At 41.0% G+C, this 11196-nt stretch overlaps 1 long non-coding RNA gene across 1 annotated transcript in view; it reads right to left on the bottom strand.

The window, feature by feature from the left end:
• Positions 1–2929: 2929 nt before the first annotated feature.
• The window catches only part of LOC133980936 (uncharacterized), a 30904-nt gene continuing 22637 nt past the window's right edge, over positions 2930–11196 (bottom strand). Inside the window, exon 3 of the long non-coding RNA XR_009925194.1 lies at positions 2930–3036. This is a non-coding gene — a long non-coding RNA (uncharacterized LOC133980936). The remainder of the gene's footprint in view (positions 3037–11196) is intronic.

Here is an 11196-nt window from a genome sequence, read left to right as displayed (position 1 = left end):
CTTTCATCACCACGGAAACAGCAGGAAAACCGTCTGTCATGCATTCTGTCTGAGACTTAATGCTAATTTTTTTGCTCTTTTTCTACTTTTATTGGCTTCAGTTATTATGTTTATTATCATTATTACTTTTATTAGCTCATTGTGCTTTTGCCTTGTTTTTTAATTAACATTCATTCATTTGTAACAGGGTAAAGCTGTATCGGCTAGTAATCTTTGTATTTTGTGTGACACTGTGGTGGATTTTGCTGTGGGTGTGGTTTTAACAGAGTGAGGGTGCTGCAGTGATTGCCTGGTGACGGATTAACTGGAAACAGGTGTGCCGGACAGGTTCGGCAACCAGCTTAATTACCCACACACACTCTCCCTCTGATCTTCTCTGTGACAGGTACCTGTGTGAATGTGGTCTGAGGTCTTAAGAAATTGTAAGTTGAATGTATCTGGTGTTCAGTCTCCCTCTGATCTTCTCTGTGACAGGTGGCGTGTGGCGTAGGCTGGAGTCACTTTGGACGCTGGGTCAGGTTGGAACCTCAAGGGCTGAACAGAAGCGCTTTACAGCCACGAAGTGGAGTGCAGCAGTCGTAAGCAGCACAGCACCAGCAACGATGATACAGCCTTGACACTGAACCAGTATACCAACTGACCAGCAGACCCAGCCAGCCTGCCAGCCTGTGTGAGTGAAGCCCGGCCACTCACCAGGCTACATGGAGCCACACTCTCAGCCCCCTCCTTCCAGACTCTTTTAATTACTTCCCCCATAGACTTGATTAGTTTTTATATATGTCTATAAATAAAAAGGACTCCTTTAAACCGTACCTTTTGTCTTGTGTTGCCTTGTCCACTTTCACTGGTTGGTCAAACAAAGGACAACACCAGTTGTAAAGTTTTCTTTGTTTGACCAACCAGTGAAAGTGGACAAGGCAACACAAGACAAAAGGTACGGTTTAAAGGAGTCCTTTTTATTTATAGAAATATATAAAAACTAATCAAGTCTATGGGGGAAGTAATTAAAAGAGTCTGGAAGGAGGTGGCTGAGAGTGTGGCTCCGTGTAGCCTGGTGAGTGGCCGGGCTTCACTCACATAGGCTGACAGGCTGGCTGGATCTGCTGGTCAGTTGGTATACTGGTTCAGTGTCAAGGCTGTATCATCATTGCTGGCGCTGTGTGCTGTGCTGCTTACGACTGCTGCACTCCACTTCGTGGCTGTAAAGCGCTTCTGTTCAGCCCTTGAGGTTCCAACCTGACCGCCCTTGAGGTTCCAACCTGACCCAGTGTCCAAAATGACTCCAGCCTACGCCACCTGTCACAGAGAAGATCAAAGGGAGACTCAACACCAGATACATTCAACTTACAATTTCTTAAGACCTCAGACCACATTCACACAGGTACCTGTCACAGAGAAGATCAGAGGGAGACTGAAGGAGAGAGTGTGTGTGGGTAATTAAGCTGGTTGCCGACTTGTCCGGCACACCTGTTTCCAGTTAACCCGTCACCATGCAATCACTGCAGCACACTCACTCTGTTAAAACCACACCCACAGCAAAATCCACCACAGTGTCACACAAAATACAAAGATTACTAGCCGATACAACTTTACCCTGTTACACCCCTCCCTGCTTAAACGGTCATTGTCCCAATGACCACTGTGCAACGGCACACTGGCTCTAACGGTCCTGGTAGCGCTGTGGGGGCATGCCTCTGGTGGATCGTCTGGGCTCTGGAGTCCTGGACGCTGGTCTTGCCTCAGCATCTGTAGGAACCCAGAACCCAACCCATGGGGGCCCGACGGGACCCCTGTTTGAGGTCTGTGGCTGGGGGCTTATGGGCTGGATCACTCGATGATTCTGCCCATCGGACACCTGACCGGGGCCTTGCATGCTGTAGTGGTGCTGACAGGGGTCTCTTGAATTAAAGACTGGGACAGTTCATTGAATTTATGACATTTGTGTGTTCATTTCATCCCTTAATTGTGTCTTGATTTGTTCCAAATCCTTTACATGAGATTTAACTTGGTTGTGCCCCCTCATGGCAAGGCAGTGTGCTTGTTCAAATGTTTCCCCATATGCTTGTTCCTTTAAGGAGAGCTCTGCCTTGATGGTCTGAAACGTCAGACTATCATCCAATAGAATCTTGGCTCTGAATTCCCCCCTCGTTGCAGAGTCTCTCAGCCCCTCAATCAAATGATCTCGGAGCAACACATCGTCATCTCTGATGCCCCTTGAGTCTTTTTCTTGAGCCTAAGAAAGTCTTCCTGCAGTCTCAATGCAAAAGAACTAATGTCCTCATGTGGCTCTTGGCGGGCATTAAAAAACTGAGAGCGCAGGACTGAGGCAGTGGCTCTATCCCCATACAACTTATCTAATTCCCCAAAAATCAGCTCAGCTGTGTTGCACTTCTCTGGAGGTAAAATTAAAATCTCTCTTAGCTTTTCCCTCCAGACAACATAGCGTTAATTCAGCTCTAAAATCATTTGGGACTCCTTGTAAAGCGAAGGTAGTTTTCAGATTACTCTTCCACTCTCCTAAACCAATGTCTGAATCTCTTCCTTTAAATTTAGATGTCATCAGATTAAACAAAGGAACCATACCAACCGGTCTGGACATTGCACTAGGAGCTTGGTTTTCTCGACTAGGACCAGGTTGAGGCTCACTTTGATCTGTCATGTTGGCCTTGCTCACCACTGGTTTCTTTTTTTTGGTCAATCCTGCCGACAACACCAGTTGTAAAGTTTTCTTTGTTTGACCAACCAGTGAAAGTGGACAAGGCAACACAAGACAAAAGGTACGGTTTAAAGGAGTCCTTTTTATTTATAGAAATATATAAAAACTAATCAAGTCTATGGGGGAAGTAATTAAAAGAGTCTGGAAGGAGGTGACTGAGAGTGTGGCTCCATGTAGCCTGGTGAGTGGCCGGGTGTGCTGCTTACGACTGCTGCAGGCTGCTGCACTCCACTTCGTGGCTGTAAAGCGCTTCTGTTCAGCCCTTGAGGTTCCAACCTGACCCAGCGTCCAAAGTGACTCCAGCCTACGCCACACGCCACCTGTCACAGAGAAGATCAGAGGGAGACTGAAGGAGAGAGTGTGTGTGAGTAATTAAGCTGGTTGCCGACCTGTCCGGCACACCTGTTTCCAGTTAGCCCGTCACCATGCAATCACTGCAGCACCCTCACTCTGTTAAAACCACACCAACAGCAAAATCCACCACAGTGTCACACAAAATACAAAGATTACTAGCCGATACAGCTTTACCCTGTTACACATTCATTCTAGCTGTATATGTGTGTATTTATCCATACCACTTGACAGTTCAATGAATATCTTTATTTATTGCCATACCACTGCAGGACGTTCATAAACGTGTGTGTTTGTTTATATACAATACCCATTATTTATATGAATGTCTGTCATGTCTGTATGTGCCAGCGTGTGCTTGTCAGATAATAAGCATTTGAAGTCATCTGTATGATTATACCAGGACTCAAGTTGTGTTTCAAGTTGTTTCCCACATAAACGCATACACACTCACACGCTCTGTCTCTCACACTGATTGATGTATAGCCAGATGACTATCAGCAGGGTCAATTGTCCCATCATCCTTTTGCTGTTGAGATGAATGATCAGCGGGATTCAAAATTATCTGTTGTGATGCCTGAGGTTAAGCGGAGCTGCTGCAGTGCAGCGTTAACTTAGGCGGAGGTCTGATGAGCGCTGACAGCAGATGTGAGGCCAGTTGGCTTCAGGATGCTTGAAATTCATTTGATGGTGTCTGTAGAGGCCTTTCAAAATTATTTTACAAAACAGATGTGATGGATGATGCCACCTTTGTAACCCTAGTAACAAACCCCCAGAAAAAACTATTCCCTAACACACACTCAGAGAGAGATTGACAGCACTTCTCTGTTGGATTCATGATGTTCCGCTACTATAAATTGGTAGCTGTTATAGGCTTTAACCTGCTACATTCCCCTGACAGGCTATTATCTATTTCACATCTGTAATAACCAGCAGTGCCTTTTTTTTTTTTTTAGATTTTGTAGTGATTTCCAGTTGAGCATTTTTGTTCTGTCATTTAACAGACTGTGTCATTCTGAGCCACAAATCACTTCATGTGGCTTGATCGGGAGCACCCAAACAGTATTTTAGCCCTCAATGTAGCAGGATTTCCCACAAGATCTGAAGCAACTCATAAGAAACAGATTAGCTGTTTTGTTCAACCTGCACAATAGAAAGCTTACAATGACATTAATGAGAAACTGGTATGTTAATTGCAAAAATAAAAGATGAAATGATTGTGAAATTGGATAGAGTGACACTGTGTACATGAATACATTTTAAACACAACTTAAAATCATCCAAAAATAGTTTTAGATAGATTTGATCTTAAAATCACAGTGAAACAGCTGTAAAAACACATTTAGCTTCTGTTATACCACATATGTCTGAGGGGAAAAACCCGATGTAATTGTCTCGTTATAAAGTTAGCAACACACAGGTGTAGAGGACTATAAGTGCAAATAAATTAGACACAGCTTTTGCCTGCTGATATCAAAACACATCAAAACCTGCTGTAATATTGCCCTCGTAACAACTACGACTCACATGCTACCAGTTAAGTGCAGTTCTATGACGGCTGAGCTAAGCTATCCACTAGAAGTCACATTTATGTAAACACCACCTAATTTGTTATATTACATATGTGTGACATATACTAAGAGATAATGTATGTTAGCAATTAACATTTATGTATTTCTTACTTCACTGTCTTTAAAGTTGTTCAATTCACAGGTGACTCAAATATTGTTTATACATTGTTTTTATATGCAGGGAAATTTACAGTAATACAAAGTCAGTGTGGTAGAAACCAAAAAACTACTGATGTGGAAATCAATGCTAACAGATCAATAAACAGGGAGAAGGGGCTGCTAAATTGAATGCAGAAATTGGCAATCAGTTTAGTAATTGTGCATGCAAATTGGAAACCGGTGTCCATGGATTTAACTTCATGACCCGAGCCTCACTTAATGTTAACTACAAGTAGTAAATAAGATAAACTGTTAACATGAAACAGTACAGTGATGTTACTTACCCTTTGAGCATTATGTGCCGTTGAGTCTATGTAGAGTTTGCCCATCCATGTGCACAGATTAGCAATTGTGCGCACTCTGTTTAATCTGCTTGCATGCATTTCCTCAACAGTATATATTTTTGTTTTTATTTTCTATTTTTTTGGTTTGGTTCATTTTATTTTTTATCTTTGTACAAACATAAGGACCTTGTACATTTACACGGGTGTAGGTGTAGGACATTGAGCAGAAATATTTCCACAAACGATCCAGTTTGCCTCAATAAAACATTATCAACAGAGAGAAAAGTAATTGTTTGTCAGATTTGTTTAGCAGCTCCATTTCCCTTAATGAAGTTTAGCAGAGTGCGTATTGCCAGTCAACTGTTAAAGCATGACCAATTTCATTCATGTCACTGCATCCTGAACACTTTGTAGCAGTTGTCCAGTATAGAGCTACAAGGCTCAGCCAGCTGCAGCAGGGGAAAGCTTCAGCTGGACAAAACCCTTCGGCACTGCGTCACATGTCACACATGTGTTAAAGCACTGACAAAGTGTCCAAGTGTCAGCTTCATATGTCGCCACTTCAGAGCTTTAGATGGATGTTACTGTGGAGGATTATCTGTTCGTAATGTCCTGCAGATGTTTAAAACTTTACAACATGCTGAGATTATTTTTACTTATTTTTTTCCTTTCAAAGCCTGTGAATGTAGCTTTGATTTATATGCTGCTTTCAAAGTATGAGAGAGAATTCCTAAAATCCTTGTTGTGGGAGGGGAAGGAGATGGAAAGATGACAAGAGGGGAAAGAAATGAAGAGAGAAAGTGAGTAGGAGTGGCAGAGAGACATACAGAGGGTGATAAGGGAGTGAAAGAGAGTAAAAGATCAGATAAACCATGCAGCGTAGAATTGAAGTTAATTTGTTTCTTTGAAGACAGCAGGACACCCAGAATCTGATTTGAAATATTAGTGAAACTCTTTCGAATCGGATATCTCTTCTATCTCTGCCCTCACAATTCAGAGCCTCTCTCTTCTCTGTCCACATACATTTATCTCCCCATCTGTCTCTCTGTCTATTCAAGAACCCCCCACCACCCCAAATATTATCCTCGTTCCCATCCATCCATACACGCCCAAGTTTGTCTCTGAGCTACTTTGCTTCTACCATTTCCCTTTTCACACACTTCTGCTCCTTGCCACCTTGTCTTTGTATCTATCTCCTTCCTGTCCCTTTTTATTTTCAATTCCTCCAATTCTCTGCCGTCCCCAGTCCTTCTCTTTCATCTTATTCATTTGCTCCTCATTGCCCCCCACCCCCCACCCCCCGCTTACTCCTTTGCTCCCCCTTTCCTACCATCCCCTTCCCCTCTTTCCTGTTGGCTGCCGCTCCAATCCTTCTTCCTTCTCAGAAATGTATTACTGTCATCTAGTGTTTAAAAAATGAACAACATCTGTCTTTAAGAGAACATGGGGGTGTCTTCCTCCACTCTGCTGTTAAAAAACAAAAACATAATGAACATTAACAACAACAGTAAAGACTTCTTGACGTTGAGATTAGAAGGATTTTTCAAAGTTTGATATATATATATATATATATATATTTATGTTTTTGTTGGGGCTTGTGAAAGTCTTTTGTACAACGAGAAAAACACAACTCATAGAATTTAATTAACATTCTGCAGGGCACACTCAGAAAACACTTAATGACTTATTTACTTGCTCAGCTAACAAATGCCCCAGGTCTCACTTCAGTTATCTTCAGTTTAAAAATAAGTGGTGATGAAGCACTAAAAACACCCACTAGCCTTGATATTAGCACTATTTTACCTTGTCCATGTTCTGCAGCTCAGTTTTACAAAATTAAATGAAACATTAATGAACAATAGACAAACACCAAAAAATATCAAAATATGCTCAAATAGTCCATGAATACGAGATAATCATCAGTTTCATATCAGGCTATACAGACAATGCACTCTAACATGTAGTTGTTTACTTTGTCATCCCCTTGTATACTTATGTTAACTTACATTTATGAACATTTAGACCTCTGTAGTTTGATATTAAGAGGACAATTCAAATCAGAGTTCACATTTTGGACAAAAAACAGTGATGACACATTGTTGTCATAATCTAAGTTCATCAACCATGCTGTTCCCTAAATAATGTCCCATATGTTTAATACCCTAGACATAGTTCTACAAGTGAATTACAAGTGCATTACAAGTGCATTACAAGTGCATTACAAGTGCATGTAAGTTTAATGACTTCTTGGTAGAAAAAGGCTCTATCATTACAGACAGGATTCTTATTGACAAACAACCAAGGACGCAAAGTCTGAGGTCTGAAGCAGCATATTGCCACAACCTCTAAACAGCTTGTATAAAAACATTTTCAACATTCAGATTAGACAGTGCTGTAAGCCATTAAAATTACTTTTTAGAGATACTTTTGTATGTGGCATTCTGAGTCTTGCATTTCAGAAGCATTTTACAATTGTTAACAGACAGCTCTCGCCTCCTAATACTAGATGAATTCAAATGAGAAATGCCAGGTACTAGAGTCAATAAGACAGCGCAAAGTTCACTCTTGGTAGTAAGAAATAACCTGTGTGGGTCCCAGACCAATCGGCAGCCTTGGTTAAGAGCTGGAGGCCCTGTCCAGCTAAATATTAGAAATGGAATTCCTGCTGAACTAGTTACATTCCCCCACCCGTTCACACACACACATACACACACAGTATATATCTCTCTCTCTTCCTCGCTCACACGCTTACACTCGCACACACACACACACACACACACACACACACACACACACACACACACACACACACACACACACACACACACACACACACACACCTAGTATGGTCTGCCTTTGATGAGCAGGAGGAGGTCTCTCTGTGTCTGCTGCTTGGCCTGCGACTAGTATTTGGGACTCAACATATTCTGTAATGTAAATAACTTTGGTCTTGTGGATAGAACATCTGGCAGGGCTTTGGAGCTGAATTTGCCATTCATAAGACCCTTCTTTATCCATTTCTGCTTGTTATCCAAAACGTTACTGCTGCATCGCTTCAAACAGCATGTGCATGCGTTAATCGTGCGTTTAAAAAACATAACGCTTTTAAAATATAATTTATAAATATATATAATATATGTGTATATATATAACCCTAACCATAACCCTATATAAAAGCTTTACTTATACAAAACTGGGACTTGAATGTAACAGTGTATCAGCAGCAGGAGATCATGAAAAAGATTCTACGCTGCTTTTCTTTCTTTCTTCTCTGAAAAATGAACATCATAGGCAAAAAAACATCATGCATTTTTTAGCCATACCGCTCAGTGAATCCAGTTAGTCTTTTGCCTCAGGCATCTCACAGTGATGTTGATCGGAGTTAGTACACACCAATCTAGACTGCGAGCTACTTTACATTTTATGACACATCACAGAGGACATTGCACAACATCTGACTGATGGAAGGAAAATACAACACGGAAAGAATCTATAACAGAGACATTTTGGCTTGCCTAGTCTTGTTTGATGACACATTTTACAGCTGTAACCACCTGAGATTTTTTTCATCTAAAAGTCTTTTGAGTGACTTCTTTCACTGAACTCTGATAACAAAAGAAGTCATTAAAACTGGATTAATGTAAAGGTTTAATGTTTTTGACAGCAATGGCAGTGATCATGGCTAATATTTTAAATGACTACATATACAAGGTGTTTTTCTTCTTACGGCTACTCTGTAGGCAGCCTGAGCAACAGTCTGCTGAAATGGCTTTCTATGAATTATAAGACAGATTTCACTGTGTGAACAGCAAGCCCAGCTGTCTTACTGTAAGGTATGTGAATGATACATTTGTTGGGTGAACTATTCATTTGAAATGACTGATTACTTCATAAATTAGCAGGAGTTAGTTTTGAACATCCAGCTGATGTCTCGTCTATCGAGAGTGACTTAGATCTTTAAAACAATGTCATCTTCAAGGGCTTTAACATGGAAGGATCATGTATAAGAAAAGTGTTGGGTTGGAGTTTTAAGCCTTTAGTTCAATAAATGGAGTGACTGTCTTAATCTGATGGGAACCAGAAGATTATTCCTCCTCCGCAGTGAGGGTCAGGTGTGGTGATGATGACGAGTTTGGTGTAGGGAGATTGAAACCAAGTATCCAGGTATGAGAGAACGCAGAGCATGGACTCTTGGTCTAACTGTGGCCTGGAAGTATAGAGCTGCAGATCCCTTCACAGCCATGTTTGCCAACACTGGGGATTTTAAAGCAGTATGAGACCACAGGGAGCCAGCGGAGAGAGCGTGGACAGAACATGAGGGAATATGAAGAGGTTCAAGACAAGGCAGACTGCAGTGTTTGAGATGAGTTGTGGTGGATAAGGAAAGTGTTTCAGAAGGCTGGCTCCAAAGAACAACAGAAACGGCGACTTGGGGCCCTGCAGAGTGCCTGAAGAGGCTATGTCGTGATTGACAGGTTGATTGGTTCACTGTTTCAGGAGCGCGCCTCTTGCTCCTCCTGATGCCCATATAAGTAGTATCCGTGTTTTTTTTTACCCGGCATGCACCGAAAATTTTCAAGATGGCGCTGCCCAGATCCGAAACTATTTGCTTCCAAGCAGCAGTCCACAAACCAATGGGTGACGTCACGGATGTTACGTCCATTTTATATACAGTCTATGGTTAAAATACATGAAAAAGTACTTGTCCCCATTTTTCATTTCATAATGATTTTATTTAATGATTTTTCACCGCTGCATTGAAAATGTTCCCGATTTTCATATCAGAAATCTGGTCACCTTAGTTTACTCTCACCACTCTTATTATGTTGTTTTTGGCCACAATAGTTAGCTGTTTTTATAAATGAAGCCCACTCAATCCTACATGCACAGCACCAAAAAGCAGATAAACAAAGTTAGCAACTAGCTAGTGAACATAGTGGGGCATTAAGTAGCTGAGACGTTTCCCTCAGGTATTGATAGAGTAAAACCATAGCAAAAGGATGCATGTCTACAGATGAATGCTTGTGTTCCCCCATATCTGTTGGATGTGAAAATAGACAACCAAAACAACTTAAAATGTGATAATATTCCAGTGTTGTGTACAGCTTGTTTTTGCTTGCCCCATGTGGCCAAAAAAGACGAATTCCCTATTTGCTGTTTTTGATGGACTTCTCTTTATACAGTTTTTTGACGAGAAGAAAGGCATGCTAATCCACATAAAATGAGCCTTCAAGGACAGTGGTTTCCTGCCAAGCTCAGTAATGACTTCAACGCAGGTTGGTTACTCCAGCCAACAAATTAGCATAATCAACCACTTTTACATCATACTCACAGATTCGCAAACCCCCCTTTTCATTCTCTCCTCATTACATTACAAAAACTAGCATATTAATCTCATGGCATGAACACAAATAATATACAACTGGTTAATAATTAATAACAATGTTATTTGTTTAAACAACTTTGTGTCTTTGGACTGAAGTATCTGTTTAGATTGCAAATCATTCGTGGTAGGTAGCTTGTGCCAGTTTGTGATTAAAAAAGACACAATGTAAATTATTTGTTAATTCAATCTACTCAGTGATTTATTTGCAAGACTGTGCTGGCTTAGCTAGTGGACTTATTCACCCAGTTACTGCATTGTACTAGAGGAAGAAGCACTGTTGGTTCACAGGTATCATACTACGAATCTTGATCTCACAGTTAGGTATGAAGTACACTGCTGAGACAAACTAGAGCAATAATTGCTCTCCTGGCTGTAGATTGCTTGGTGAACAAGTGAGCATTTTACACCATAGAGTTGACATTTTAACTGATATGGGTTTTTTTGTTTGTTTGTTTTTTTTGTTTGTTTTATTCAAAATAATTTGGTCTATTAGAGTTTAAAAACGTATTTCCCTTAAAACCTTAAGCTTTAAACAAACACAGAATTTTTCTCATTGTCAGTTACACCCACGCACATCCGCTACCATGCATATACACAAACAAGCTCAGTTCTGCTGCTAGCATACTATTTCAACAGCCTACTGTTTTTCTCAACGTGAAAACCTGAAATAGAGATACCCTGCTTTCCTTGGAGTTACACCCATGGACAGATTAGCCCACACACACCGTC

This window comes from Scomber scombrus, chromosome 5, assembly GCF_963691925.1.
Source record: "Scomber scombrus chromosome 5, fScoSco1.1, whole genome shotgun sequence".
Classification (NCBI taxonomy): domain Eukaryota; kingdom Metazoa; phylum Chordata; class Actinopteri; order Scombriformes; family Scombridae; genus Scomber; species Scomber scombrus.
The sequence above is the reverse complement of the archived record's forward strand: the minus strand, read 5'-3'. Positions and strand labels throughout refer to the sequence as shown.